Below are 15,620 nucleotides of genomic sequence, written 5' to 3' on the forward strand. Positions count from 1 at the left end.
CGTACCTAAAATTGAACATGGTTAGATCTTCGTGGAAGCACATGGGGGCACTGCAGAAGGACACCATACAGGATACGCGACCACACAAAATATTCTTCGCGCATGATTATGGCGGCTGACCCTACACTAGGATTTGAAAGCACACTGTAAGGCCTGCGATATATGTTAAAGGATGGGAAAACCATCATGAAGGGATGAGATGCCACTAAATCCCCAAATGACACTGTAGCCATTTGAGAAATGGGCGATTGACTTTGTGGGCTCAATCAAACCTCAGGGGAAGATGGGTGCATGCTACATCATCAAAACTAGTCAAGCACTACTCGGCTACTATAGCTACAAAGTTTTTGTTCGAAAACATGTTAATATGATTTGGCTTTCCAAAAATCTTAATGAGTAATCACAGCACATATTTCTTGAATGAAACCATCAACGTGCTCACAAAAGAGTTCCAGGTGTATCATCAGGAAAGTACACCGTACCATCCACAGGCCAATGGAATAGTAGAGGCATTTAATAAAATCCTAGAGACTACACTGACCAAAGTATGTAACGTGTAGCATAACGACTAGGACCTAGCGTACCCGCTATGTTATGGGTGTACAAGACAACGTGCAAGAAATTAACGGGATAGGCACCATTTTGGTTGGTCTATGGTACAGAAGCAGTCATACCGATGGAATACATCATCCCTAGTCTACGAATAGCAGTGCTCACAGGCATGACAGACTGTAAAGCTCTGGAAGAAAGGCTCACACAATTAGAATAACTCGACAAAGAATGGTTTTTGGCTGGATTTTATCAACAAGTACAAAAGCAGCATGAAAAGGCCTAGCACGACTGCCATATCAAGTTGTGCACCTTCAAGGTAAATGACTTAGTGCTACTATATGACAGTAAGTTTGAAACGTTTCTGGGAAAATTCAGAATGCACTAGTTGGGACCATACATGGTAAAGGAGGTCATAGATGAAGGAGTGGTCTAGCTAGTCAAACTTAAGGGAGAATACTTCCTAGGAAATGTAAACGGTAGTCGCCTGAAGCCCTACATGGGTGGGCTGGCTATCTGACTAACCGACCGAAGCACAGTCCTCGCGGACCAAGGAGTCGGACAAGGGTGTAGGACTATAAACACAAGCACCAGAAGTCAGTGCCAAAGTAAGGACATGAGCCAGACACGGATGATTCAGAAGTAGGAATGAAGCAGGTCTAGCAAATAGCAAAACAGTGCGTCGTGGACCTCCGGGCATTACAGGAACAGTTGGAGGGGCTCTGTGCCAAGGTTGCTGCAATAGCAGAGTGACTCAGGACGAGTCACGATGATTGTGTTGGGGGCTTGTTGGGCATGGAATACCCCCATAGCAGGTTTTGGGGCTCAAAGCCCAAGTTTTGGTCAAAGGTTGTGTAAGACTACATGAATTGTGGGCACGGAGCACGAAGTAGAGGTTAAAGTCATAAGGTTGTCCGCCCTAAAGTAATGTAATGTAATGTAAAGTCATTTTAGCCTACCCATGGTTCGTGGACCATGGGATTGTATAAATAGAGCAAGGCTCTAAGTTGTAAAGACAATTGATGATAGAGTAAGTAGCGAAGGAATGGTTTGGGCTTAGAGTAGGATTCTAAGTGTACTGGGTCGTAGTAGTAGGAAGATGCTCTACAGCTGAGTGCGCAGAGGCCTAGTAGAGTCTACAGCTGAGTGTGCAGACCCCTGCAGCTAAGTGCACATGGCGGTGTCGAGTTTCTAAGAAAGATTGAAGATTAATATAAGAGAAGTTGATTCCTATTGCTGTGTATTTGTTGTGCATTATCTTCTTTATGTTTGTATTGGGTTATGTATTGCGCGCACTGATATGATTGCTGAAATAAATCTTACACACACAAGTTAAGTAATCGATTAAGTAGCAAGAGACTTGGGTATTATATAGGTTTCACCCTGAGTAGGGCTACGCAGAAACCACACCACAAGTTGTGAAGGGATCGCAAGTGCACATAGTGATAGGTTAGACTGCAGACCTCCAGAAGCCCATTAGGCATCCCAAGGGTGCGGAAACCTGGTTCTAGCACCCTCCCACACTACTTCGAGTGAGACCTCAGTCTGCGCTCCGTGGACTGTTGCAGAAAGGGCTAGTAGTGCTGGGATTTTCTTGGCTAAATCACCTGTGAACTTGGTTCAAGCCCATACAAGCCAACACATGGAAATTTAAGCTTCTTTTTAGACTCCTTCTTGCCTTCATGTCTTCGCTATGTTTATTCACATTACCCTTCCTTCCCTTATCTTTATTTTTCATACATCCTTTATTATTCCCATCATATTATTGATTTCCTTTGGGATTTTAGGACTTAACATCATTAACTACTAAAGTTTGGGAAGGAGGATAGACTAACAGTGTAGTATGCATCACAGAAGTATATTATAATGACAATTGTTGTAATTTATTTAACAAATTGGTCATATTAGTACCAATCGATCCAACAACTATGTCAGCACGGGGGCCTACTTTTGGTTTGGCGAGATTGATTTTATATCTAGGAGCATCAGGTATGATCTTGTAGAGGACTCCAGATTGGGAATAAATAAGCTCTAATTGTTAAGCTCTAAAGATAGCCCATTCTTCTGTGAACACTCCTGAAAGTGACATAGCCTTAGATATATCAGGTTATAATGATTTTCAAAAACCACTCAAGAAGAAATTCATAAGGGATATAAACCTTGATCAAACTCCTCCTTATGCACCACTCTTGAATGTGGTAAAAAGTATGGGTGGCCTTTTCCTCCTCAAAATGGGCCAAAAGTTCAGTTCTAACATCACATTGGATAAGAAACTAAAAATTGTTGAGAAACATTGTAGCTAACTCACCAAATGCATGCAATTACACACCCTTTAATTCAATATACCATTTTTTTGTGTTTATAGTTGAGGTGCATTGAAAGAGTCTCAACCTAATTGAATCATCAATCAAGGAGTTTAATGAGCACCATAAGTGGAAGGTGGTTACAGGGTCAGCTGGATTCCCACTAGGATTCCCTTCAATATTTTGTATATCATAGGGATTTTTGGTAGGGATGGGGGGCCAAGCCGAATTGTAACAGATCATATCATTAGTCAATTTTTCAAGATATGGAAAATTGAGAGTTTCCAAGAATAGTAAGCATGGAGAGACTGTAAAATTCAAAGCTCCAAGAGTGGAATTCCCAACATTTGAGAAAGAGTATCCTAGATTTTGAGAGGCACCAGGTTGTCAAGGACTACTCATAGAAGCAACTAAACTATAAGGAAATACTTATATTCTAGGGGTATACACAGGGTATCCTCCTCCTATTGTAGCATTACTAGGCATAGGAAACTTTTCTCCAAGTGGAACATTATATGAAGGGGAGAGCCCTTCGTAAGGGTTCCAAGCACTAGCCAAAGGAGGAAAAATTTGTGAAGTACTAGCAGTAGGGAAGCTCATACTCCCCTACTAACCAAATAAATAAGAGATATTCCTAAACCCAAAACTACTAATAGAAGGATATACCAAGCCTTGGATCCCTTGAAAAGGATTAATATTGTGAGCATAAACAAAGAAAGTAATTTATCCTACAATAAACGATGGATTGGAAGGAGGAACATGTCCACTTCCAAATGCAAAACCTTGTAAATATGGTGAATCACTACCTATCAAATTCATAGATACAAAAGTAACAGAGGGTAAAGTTGATGAAACTAAATCTACCAATGTGATTTCTTCTGAAAATATTTTCCAATAAGGGAATCCCATTAGATGACATTCCAAAATCATAGGCACTAGTGAAAGGATTAGAAGGTTGGGTGACCCCACTAAAACCTGGGATGGAGGTAGATCCAACAACTATCGTGCTAGGTGTAATAGTAGAGATAGAAATAGTGCCTCCTCCTATAGCTAAAGAAGGAGTATGCACACTAGTTGTATCGACAACCACACTTTTTCCACTAACATCGGTCATTAAGAAAAAATAAGGAGAGTGAACAAGGTTAACTTGTCTATGAGTCGGAGTACCAACGTACGATACAACATAAGAAAGATGAGAAGGAAGAGGTTTTGTAGGAGTCCCAGGGGACTTTGAAACATCTTTAATTTCTACATTGTCTTCCAATTGGAAGAGTACTCTAGAAAGAACTGGAGTGTTTCCACCCAGGGTATTGAATAGAATAGGTTATCCTTGTGAAATAAGAGCACTTAGTGAATGATTTACCTCTGTTGCATTACCTTTTACTGGTTCAAAAGGACTAGTAGAATTACTCCTACACCTTCTTGGTGAAGACTCCACACTTTCAAGTGAAAGCCCATGAATCCTTCTAGACTGAAAAAATAGTCAATCAACCACCTTTATGTATAAATAAAAATTAAAGACTCAAATAACATAAGGCAAGCTAGGAGAATAGAGCACTCTCTAAAAAGTCTTAAAGATACAACCAAGAAAAGAACTTCCCAATATTTTCACTCCAGGTGATTAGGACCACACACCAAAATACAAGAAAGTGAAGAAAATGACCTCCCAAAGGTACTTTGGGATCATGATGGCCCAAGCCTACCAGTGAAGGTATCTGTTGGGTAGCGGAAGCCCCACACAACAGTTAGGGGGTTCGAAGCCCGAAGTTTTGGGTAAAGATAGGGGAAAGACTCCGATGAAAGCATAGAGCATGAATTATAATAGGTTGAGTCAAATGGTAGTCTACTTGGAAAATAATGTAATGAAATGTAAATAGAGTCGGCCCATGCAGGGGTCGTGGCCTAAGGAAGGGTATAAATAGAGTAAGGCTCTATGGGTAGAAGAAGTTAAGTTTGGATGGTTAATCTTGAATATGAAATGTAATGGTTTTTTGAAGAATATAGTCTAAAGCATCTGGAAGTCCGAGTCGAGGGTTGGGGTAGTAGATAGAGGCTCTGCAGCTGTGTGCGCAGAGGCCTAGAAAGTCTGCAGCTGTGTGCGTGGACCCCTACAGCTGAGTGCATAGGGCGGATCTAGATGTATTGAGGATAAGTGGAAATAAAGATAAGTTTCTTGTGAAAATTCTCTGTTCCTTCAGAGCTATCATGAATTGGACTTTCATAATATCTATTTAATTAATCAGCTTATTGTATAAATGTATGTGAATATGGGTTCATTTTAAATGCGCGAATCGGTTGCATTGGTTAAATGTTTGCTTAAAGACCTTGTTGAACAGATCTAATTCATAACCGCATTCTCCAGTAGAATATCTCACTAATAAGAAAGATATAATCAATCTAGATCTGTGCGAATACCAACCAGTGCAGAGCTGTAGACCAGTGCGTGAAACCTCTAGACCATATCTAGACATACCTAGGGTGTGAAAACCTGGTTCCAGCACCCTCCCCTACTACCTCAGATGAGACCTCAGTCCACGCTCTGCGGGCTGTTGTCGAAAGGGCCGGTAGCTGAGGGATTTGTTTGACTAAATAACTCTTCTGAACCTAGGTCAGGCCCACATAATCCAACAAATGGTTCCATTTCTAGGACTGGGATCTACCTAAGGGGTGTCTAATGTGGGAACACTGGAATCCTACAAAGAAAGAGCTTGAAGAGGTGGGATTTGAAGCTTCACAAGTTTGCGGTTCAGGAAAACAGAAACTCACGGATATCGAAAGAACGGTGGTTGGATCGCTATATATTCACAGATATACATGAGATCTTCTTCATAATATTTCCGATAGAATCGTACGAGTGGATTGCAAAGTTAGTTGATAGTGTGGGTAAGTGCAGATTAGACCAACTGATAGTGTGGACTCCAGAACTGGTGCACGGGCTAGAATCCACCGAAGATAAACTTGCGCGCGTGGTAGACCATTGGTTAGATCGAATTATAGGAGTTTTTATCACTGAGTTCGTGATAGATACAGTCATAAGTTATAGTGAAGTAGAAAGGAAATTTCTCCAAGGACTACAGGGTAGGTACATCAAATCATTGAATACTTGGATTAAGATGTTGTTGTGTGAAAAACAGATTCTGCGCGTATATTGATGTCTGGAGTAATGCGGAGCAGAAGGGGTTATCGAGGAAAAGGAGGAGTAGAGAAAAGCCCTCTAATTTCTAGCACACGGGAGAGCGAGGAGGATCTCACTAGGTTCTCACCCGGAAGTGCAGTCCGATTGATTAAAGAATGCTTCCCACTGATACCACCTCCATCTACACTGCCACCCGCTTCACCCACGTCAAGTCCATCCACACCAACGCCACCTCCACCCCCACCTCCACCACCAAAAGCTGGGATGGCGACCGCAGTCAAGCTACCCACATTTCAGGGTGTAGGGAATGAAGAGCTAAGTCAGTTCTAGTTTGTGATAAACTCTGTATGGGATGTGCAAGGCGTAACAGATGAAAACATAAAAAAGGCTATGTTGGTGAGTGCGCTACAGGACTGCACGCTGACATGGTACATAAAATACTCAACCAACCATCCGAATGAGGGAATAGCGACAATCTAGGATGTGTTGAATAAGGAGTTTGGCTGACCAAAGTCTGAAGCCCAGTCAGTCATTAGGTTCAAAGAGATAGCAATGTTGCCTGGCGAAACTCCATGGCATCTAGACCAAAGTTTAAAGAGTACTATTCGAGAAGCTAACATGACATTGACAGATGGGCAGAATTGCACGTGGTTTGTGGCGTCATTGACACCCCACCTGAGGACGACTTTGTCACAACATAAGATCTAAACCCAAGCCGAGGCACTCAAGACAGCAATGAGGTTACACGCGACCCCAATACCAGACCTAGGGTTGGGAGTTCAGCAAATCCACATGCAACTTCAAAACTTGAGTTTGGAAGTGGAAAGCTTGAAGCAAGGAAGACTATCCCAACCAGAGGTACATCCAGAGGTAGGTTGTATTAAATGTAAGATCCAAGTGCACTATAAGGACCATTGCCCTGTCTTTGCGAACTATCTAGTGGAGGGAGGACCAATGCCATTAAAAGTGGAGGTACAAGCAGGACAGAGTGTCGTGCCTATGCTCTGGTGCACGATTTGCCAGGTGGGAGGGAAGCATACAACAAATAACTACCACCTATTACAAAAGTATACCCAAACCTCACAGCAGTTGTATTGCAACTTTTATCAATCGGTGGAACACGATGAGCGAACATGCCAAAGTTATGACTTAATGATAGAGAGAACCCCAACCGGTGCAGACTGAAGTGTGGGATGGATTTCAAGGACGTGGCCGAGGAAGAGGATTACGACCCAGATGGGGTCGTAGATAGTTAATTTGTTATAATTGTGGTGGACAAGGACACTATGCTCGCAATTGCACTAACCCAACCAGGATCTCATGCCCCTACTGTGAGTAGTTTGATCACGAATTGGTAGACTGTCCAACCTTAATTTCCCAATTGAGCGAAAAGGGAGTACTCCAATCTCCACCAACCTAGAATATCCAGATTATGTGTGCGGAAGCTCGCGAAGAGGACCCTAGTATAAATATGGTACTAAGAAGTGACGCAACTGTAGGAATGAAGGCGTGAAGAGTTGCGACCCACCTATGTAGGAACATAACACTGAGCTAGAACAGGGGAGGACGGGGCCAAGAGAAGCTAAGCAGAGCTTCGTGGAAGCTTCCACCCCAGATAAGAGGGATCAAATGGAGTCAGGAGTGGACCTCTCCATGATCACTACCTTTCTTGAAACCTGCATGAAATTGCTACGCTATCGTAAGACTATTCAAGGGTTGCAAGAGCTCATCACTAGGTGCACCAGATCTGGAGAACCCTAGGTCATCCAGAAGATAGGAACTCATGCTCTACACACTAGATGGGAGATGAGACTGACAGCACAAATCGGTGACTATGAAATGGATCAAGTTATCCTAGATTTAGGCTCTAATGCGAACGTACTGCTTAAACAAACATGGGAGCATGTGGGGAATCCTGCACTACAATGGTCCTCGATTCAATTATGAATGGCCAACCAACAAAATATCTTACCAATGGGCCGATTGCAAGGAGCGACGATGGATATCGATGGTGTAAGTACCCAGACTGATTTCAAAGTCATAGATATTGTTGATGACAACAATCCTTACCCTACACTGCTCGGGATTGATTGGGCCACAAACATGAAAGGGATCATTAACTTAACAAGACGCAAGATGACATTCGAAAATAAGTCACTATAGGTAGTAGTTTTTTTGGATATGTTAGAGTCGGTCTGGTCAGTCCTCCGTTAGAGATCAAAACTCTTTATGCATTTCATGTTTAGGTGTCCTGCTCCATTCACTCAGCTACATTCCACTAGGGGCATGCCATAATCTGACGGAGAAGGTCATGCTGGTCATTTATGCTCATGTCTGGCTCCTGTTGGCTTATATCTTTGTGTCAAATAATCAAAAAGTCCATAACAGTCAAGGTCTGGTCCTTCAACGGACAAAGGTCATTTTTGGTCATTAGGTCCAGGGATTGATCAATTTGGTCTTTAATATGTCCAGTATAGCCATGCAGGCCAGAGGGATGTTCTTGAAAAATAATGATCCGCAGAGTTTCACCATCATATTGATAGACTTCGACTATTCTTCAAAACTCTGTTTTGAAGAAAAGTCAAATAGTGTCATTTGTGACAAAATTTTCAAAAAAAGTCGACAATTGATTTCTTCAGATGCAGTCATGGTTTCTGTGGCCAAAGTGCTCTATCATGCAATCCCTGCGAAAAGTGTCAAAAATTTCATCATTTGAGCCAAAAATTCAGAGAAAAGGTGAAAATCAGGGTTATATTAAAGTCAGTGAAAGGTGTTGAACAAGACATTAGAAAAGTGGGTTTTTTAAAAAGGTTAATTTAAAAATATGACCTCCAAGCCTATATACACAAATATCATCATAAAACAAGTTCATTTTGCAAGAAAAGCGTTGGAGGAAGGTAGCAAGGTCGTGAGTTGAAGGTTGGAGTGATTTGGAGCAGCTTGGAGGTAGTTTCACAAAGCGCGGCGCATATACTCAGGGGAGCGGCGCACACAGAGCCCGCCCATAGTTTAAAATCACCACTGGCATAGCGCACTCAGAGCGCGCGGTGCACTGAGCTTTGCACGTGACGCATAGGGGTAAAACGCCCATGAACCATCTATTTCACCCAAAAAAATTTGTGGAGCTCATTCAATTGAAAGGTAGGCAATCTACCTCCACTTGTGCATCAAATTTGAAACAGATATGATGGTTTTATGATTATAATCTAATTGAATTTTTTTTTTATAAAACAAACACAAGAAGACATCAAGAAAACCATGATGCTAGGGTTTGTGCTACAGTGATATTGCTGCCAAGGTGTTTTTCCTACCCTACCCCTATTGCTCATTCCCCTATGCCATTTTTCCCATAATCACTACCCTAACACTACTAAAATCATACTCCCTTTCCCCCTCCTCCTATTGCTCAAAAAACCCAAACCCTACCTTGCCAACAACACAAACACTACCCTATCAAAATACCCCAAAACCCCTTGTATATCCCTAAACAAAATCCTCCTATAAACCCCTATTCCCATTATATTATCCCCCATCCTAATGCTCCCTTTTTAACTGTCCCCTTGGTGGCAGATTGTCAAAGCAAACTCCAGCTTCACTATAATCAAAGGGCAGCCTAAATTAAGTTTACAAATAGCGGTCATGGCATCCGAGGTTTCATCAGAATATGAGGAGGAGACCCACAGTGATATAGCTTCAAGAGAACAGGCCCCCAGGAGACATCACCGGAGTGGAAAACATGTTAGAGATGAGCCAAACACCCTCACCGAGTTGCAGGCATGCCTTTTTGCTATGTCATGCTTCCAGCACTTAGCATGATTTGAATTTTGTCAGAGGGTGGCAAATGTCAGAGTTCATCATGAGTTGGCTCGCCTTTTTGCACTTCACCTACATGGAGAACAGTCTACCTTGGCTGGGGTCACTTTCACATTGACACCCGAAACCATATCAGTGGCAACAGGCATACCAAACATTGGAGAATAGTGGCATAAAAAGAAGAAGGTGGAGAGGCATCATTATGAGCCTTACATTAAGGCCAGCTGTTTGAGCCAGCTCACGAGAGTTTTTCCATTTAGATTTTTGAGAGATAAGTATGCTCTGCTCATGAAATTGATCATGAAATACTTCAGTTGTGAGGGGACGTTTTCTTGCCTTTATGCCTATCACATCAAGTTTCTCATGCACTTTACGAGGGTGCGAGTGATGAACCTCCCATTTTTCATTTGCGGGAACATAGAGAGGATGAAAAATGTCATGTAGCATAAGACCCCTCGACAACAGCTCAACAGTGTTTATCACTTTGCTCTTATCCGGATTTTGGTGGACCATCAGTTGGGATTGCAGGGTATTGCATGGGAGAAATTCATATCCCATGACTTCTACAACGCTCCACAGGTAGCATCAGAGGCAGAGCATGAGATAGGTGGCCCATATCATCAGTATGAGTGACATGAGACTGCTGCTATGCCAGTATACATCACCTATCAGAGAGGCAGTAGACCCTTATTTGCAGTAGCAAAGCGAGTGTTATCTCCACTGGGGGTGAAAGGGCCCTCGCTTTCAACATCAGCATCACATGAGCAGGGCAGGGGTAAGGAGCCAGTGCAGGAGGAAGGGCCATCTGGTGAACGAGAGACCGAATTCGTTCTCCTCCATGATGATGAGACAGATGCAGAAGCAACAAATGCAGAGCTTACAGAGATCATCCAGGAGCAGCAATAAGTGATTGAGTCCTTATCTCTTGACTTGGAGAGGGCCAAGTGGAACATGAAGTACCTGGAGCAGAGAAACAACCAGTTTGAGGATCAGCAGATGATTATGGAGCTGCAAAACATTCGTGAGCATTGCCAAGCTGCTCAAAGGAGAAGGGTTGAGCTCACATCTTTGGAGCAAGAAATTAATGAAGATTGGGAGGCCAACCTTGAGAGGGTCAACATGCATTTGGAGAGGCTATTGGACAAGGTTGACCAGGACCTTGCTCTACTGAGACACATGGATTTTCGTTACAGGGTGCGAAACATGAGTGTACAGGCCCGAATAAGGAGTTTGAAAGCGAAATTGAGGAAAGCAACAAGACAGGAAAAAGAGGCAAAAGAGCAAGATCAGTTTTGAATCTTCGCTGAGGCTTCCTTGGACCATCATAACACCCCATAGGGAACCTCCAGCCCAAATTTCAAGAAATTTGGGGAATTTTTAGTCACATGGTAATTTTTTGGGCAAAAAACAGGGATTTTCTCCCAGTGGCGCGGCGCTAAAATTCTAGAGCTCCAAATGTAGAATGGCTTGCATTTTTGGATTTAGCATGGAAAATCATGACTACTGGTGTCTAGAAAAGAAATTTTGGCAAGGCATCAGTCTCCAAAAGGTCAAAAAACACCCAAAAATGGCCTCTCTGCCACCTTTTTGACACACAGGAAGCATTCTTGGGAGAATGAAGATTTGGAGGGGAAAATGAGCACCAAATTCAAAAATTCCAGTGGGGTTGGAAAGTAGACAGGACAGCTTTCCAACAAGCCCACTTGGGCACATTTTGGACACCTGAAAGTGCCCCAAAATAGGCCCCAAAGTAGCGTGGAGCACAGAGGAAAAATTGCCCAATTTGCTTCCGTTTCGCGACTTCTCCAAGTGGGCCCGCTCATCTACACTTCGGTTTTTTGGCACCAAAGGTTCCATTTAAAGTGTTTTTTCTCTAGATTAGCTTCTATCCAAGTGGCGAAGGAAGGCAAACGGTCACCCAAGCCAAATGTCATGTTTGTAGCGCTGCACCTGTAGCTGATGGTTGGCTCTCCATCTCCATTTTTCAATGATTCGAGTAACTCCCCAACCCTTGGGCGTTATATCTCTTCCTTACACATTGTATATATTGTATGCAAGTTATTTGCAAAGGGTTCATTGGCTTGTAACTTCTGGGAGACTGTGGGAAAGAAACTTTGTTTCTTCACTGTGCATGTTTGAAAGAGAATTAATGAAAGGCAGTGGCTCTGTTTCATGAGATTCTTGTGGTTGTGAGTGTAGAAAATGTGTCTCTTATGTTTTCATATGTATTTCGTTATGTTTCATAATTCAATTCATGTTCATTTCCAGTGAAATTTTCTGAGTGAGATTAGGTAGAATTCAATTTTATTGCTCTGCCTGTGGGAAAATTTCATGTTCAGTGTTATTCTTCTGTTGAAAAGGATTCATGTCACTATGCCCTTTTCACTTTCTTCAGCAATCTATTCATGCCGCAGTACCTCAAACTAAATTGTTACATTTTCCGCCTACCTTGCCTCACGGAATAATCTGTGCCTTCATATTAAATTCTCTGTTCTTTGCTGACCGTTGGTCCCATACCATCCCAGAAGCTCGGTCATTCATGAAAATTGTTTCCCGAATCCCTATTCACTTACTAGCCTAAGGTAAATATTTCATTGTAAGTCATCTTAGACCATTTTTGATTATCTATTCACTAAGCATGACTCGGAGAGAGCCCTCTCCTACTCTAGTAGGGCTAGCTACCAGACTAATCGTGGTTTGTGGTTACCCTAATTTTTGCCTTCCTTCAGCCTAAGGTAGATTTAGATGCTAACATAGTGGCGACTCCGTTGGGGAAAAACTGAAATCAAATCCCCTTGTTTCATAATAATTCTAAGCTTCCGGATGATGAGCTTAGGATTGGAAAGGCTGAGTAAGTTGGTTGTGTCCTGTGACTTTTCTCAATAACACGCTGACTTCGAGACGATATACCAGAGCCAATCCAGACCCGGATCCTCCTGATATCTACGAAAACCCCAATTTGATCCCGAAACTCCTTCGTCAAGAAAGGACCATAACTCCCGTGTTCAAATCCCATTCATGTCCCGACATTTTTGAGTATCTTGAAGAGCTTGAGTTTGACGAATGGTTTGAGATATCATTGTTTGAGTCTAAATCCAAAAGGGCTATTGATTATACTATCCCCAATCTGAAATTTCTTGTAGACCTCGAAACAGAAAGAGCTAACTGATCAATCGATAATTATATTGCAACACAACCCCAAACTCCAATTGCTAGCCCCTTACAAACTATTCACACTCCTCCAACACCTCCATGGCCAAATCCACCGAGAATGATGGTTGCCCGTTTTGCACCCCTTGTTCTGCCCCAAGTTCTAGATGACATGCCAACGGATTATCAAAGTAAAATCCCCTTTTTTTATGGCAGTCCTAACAGCATTACTGCTCAGCAACATGTGGACAAAATGGCAGATTTCTATGAACTCCATGAGATCGATGCAGAGAACGTGGCAATGAGGCTCTTTGTACAGACATTTGCAGGTGATGTGAGGAAATGGTTCAGAGGTTTGCCGGCAGCAAGTATCACTACCTTGGCTGAACTACAAAGACAATTTTTAAACCGATGGGAAGTGAAAAAGAATCCCCTTCAAATTCTAGCCGAATATGAATAAATCAAACAAAATGCTGGTGAGTCGGTCCAAGATTATTGTGTTAGATTTAATGCAGTCTATAACAAAATTCCAGATCATCTAACGCCACCTGTGGGACTAGCTATGATGAAGTTTCCAGATGGTTTTGATGCTGACATGGCCTACCAACTAAGAGAGAGAAAACCGGCCACAATGGAAGACATGCAGAAAATTGCGGTCAGTGTTGAAGCAAATCTGCTGTCTAAAAGAGCTAGAGCGAAAGCAGAAAAGAAAATAACTGTGAAAGAAGAGTCTTCTTCAATGGATAAACTACTAAAAAAGGTAGAGAAGATGCTTGAAAGGGTGAATCTCGACAAGCCTAAGCCACAAGTTAGGAATCCTAACTTTCGTGGCCAGCAGCAGCCACAATATAGAATAAGACAGAGAGATCAGTGACCCCAAGAGCAGACAGCACAACAACCGGTACAAACACCTTTGCAGCAAAATTTTGTACATGGACCGGAGTCAGATGAGCACGGGAATGTAATAGGCGAAGAAAACCACCTCTTTACTCCAACTGAGCTACCTACTTACATTACCGAAGAAGAAGAGTGTGCGGTGAGTTCAACTGCACACCAAGACACAGATTTCATTCTAGCTAGCGACACTGTTTTAGAAGAGGAATCAGAGGATTATCAAAGGGGGTATGTGAATGCTCTGTCCGCATAGCAGCAGCGATATTCACTTAGAAACAGAGATGTTCCGGCCAAACCAATTCAGAAAAAGAAGGAGGTTGAAACAGCAAAGAATGATTCATCAGCTACACAAAGAAAAGGAAAAGAGGCAGTTGGTCCGGAGAGCAGCAAATCAAAATCAGCAGAACAATCATAGCAGCAAGCTACATCAAAAGAAAAGGAAAATAAAGAGATCCCAGTCAAAGAGGTAGAAAAGGTTCCCGCTTTTAGCTTAGAGAATGAGATTTCTGAGTTAAAGGTATCCATCCCCTTGACTGAAATAATGAAGAACAACAGTTATAGAGGACAAATATCTAAGATGTTTAATTTAGATCCAATGTCCAACATGGTAAATGTAGAAGATGATAAGCCTGAAATGATTTTTGGTCCAGCATCGAATGGTGAGTCTCCTGATAGCGATGTGCCACCCTTCTATATCAGTTTAATATTACATGATTTTGTGTTACATAATGCAATGTTCGATTCCGGAGCTTCTCACAATCTCATGCCCAAGTCTATCATGGATAAGCTCGGTCTGGACATCACCTGGCAATATCATGATCTATATTCATTCGATTCCACCAGAGTAAGATGTATAGGACTCATCAAAGACTTGGTTGTGAGTTTGGATCAGCTTCCCATGAAAAATGTTTTGATGGATGTGGTGGTAGCAGATATTCCTCCAAGGTTTGGCATGCTTCTTTCCAGGTCTTGGGTAGTGAAATTAAAAGGGACACTACAGCTGGATTTCGCCTATGCAACGATCCCAGTGTTTGGACAAATGAGGAAAGTATATCGGGAACAAAAAATGAAATATATGATCACAAGCAAGGAGAAACCTATAAATCATCCTATTAACTATGTACATACAGATTTAGAGTCTTTTGTTTTGTTTTCAGATAGTTTAAATGATATAGATAGTCAGATAGTAGAAGCAGATGATATTCTGGAAATAACAGAAAATTTCAGAGAAATTTTGAAGAAAGAAGGACAAGAAAAGCATAAAAATGTTGGGCAATCAGCTGAAAGCAATGGACAGGAAACAGACAAGGCACAACAAATAGATTTCCAACACTTACAAGAGGAGGAAGAAGGCTTTTGGACCATGGATTTTGATGGAGAAGTAGGAAATGATGGCGCTGGAATTGGAATTTGGGTATGTAGTCCTTTCTCCGCCCCAAACAAAGTGCCTAGCAGTGTGAGGGTTTGCTCTTACAAGCTGGCCTTTGAGTGTTCAAACAATGAAGCTGAGTATGAAGCTCTGATTGTTGGCCTGAAGATTCTTAGAAAGCTGAATGCAAAAAGGATTTCAGTATATGGCGACTCCGAATTGGTAATAAAGCAGGTCAGAGGTGAGTATCAAGAAAAACATCCTAGGATGCGGGCCTATCGTAATGTAGTTTTAGACATCTTAAAGTTATTTTCGGAATACGCCTTGACATGTGTGCCTCGTATATGAAATAGTATTGTTGATGCACTTGCCAAGGCAGCAAGCAGTTTGGAGATCCCCATGAACT

The sequence above is a fragment of the Pinus tabuliformis genome, chromosome 6, assembly GCF_031772625.1.
Source record: "Pinus tabuliformis cultivar Carrire ecotype Pingquan chromosome 6, CPIR1, whole genome shotgun sequence".
In the NCBI taxonomy this organism is placed as follows: Eukaryota; Viridiplantae; Streptophyta; class Pinopsida; order Pinales; family Pinaceae; genus Pinus; species Pinus tabuliformis.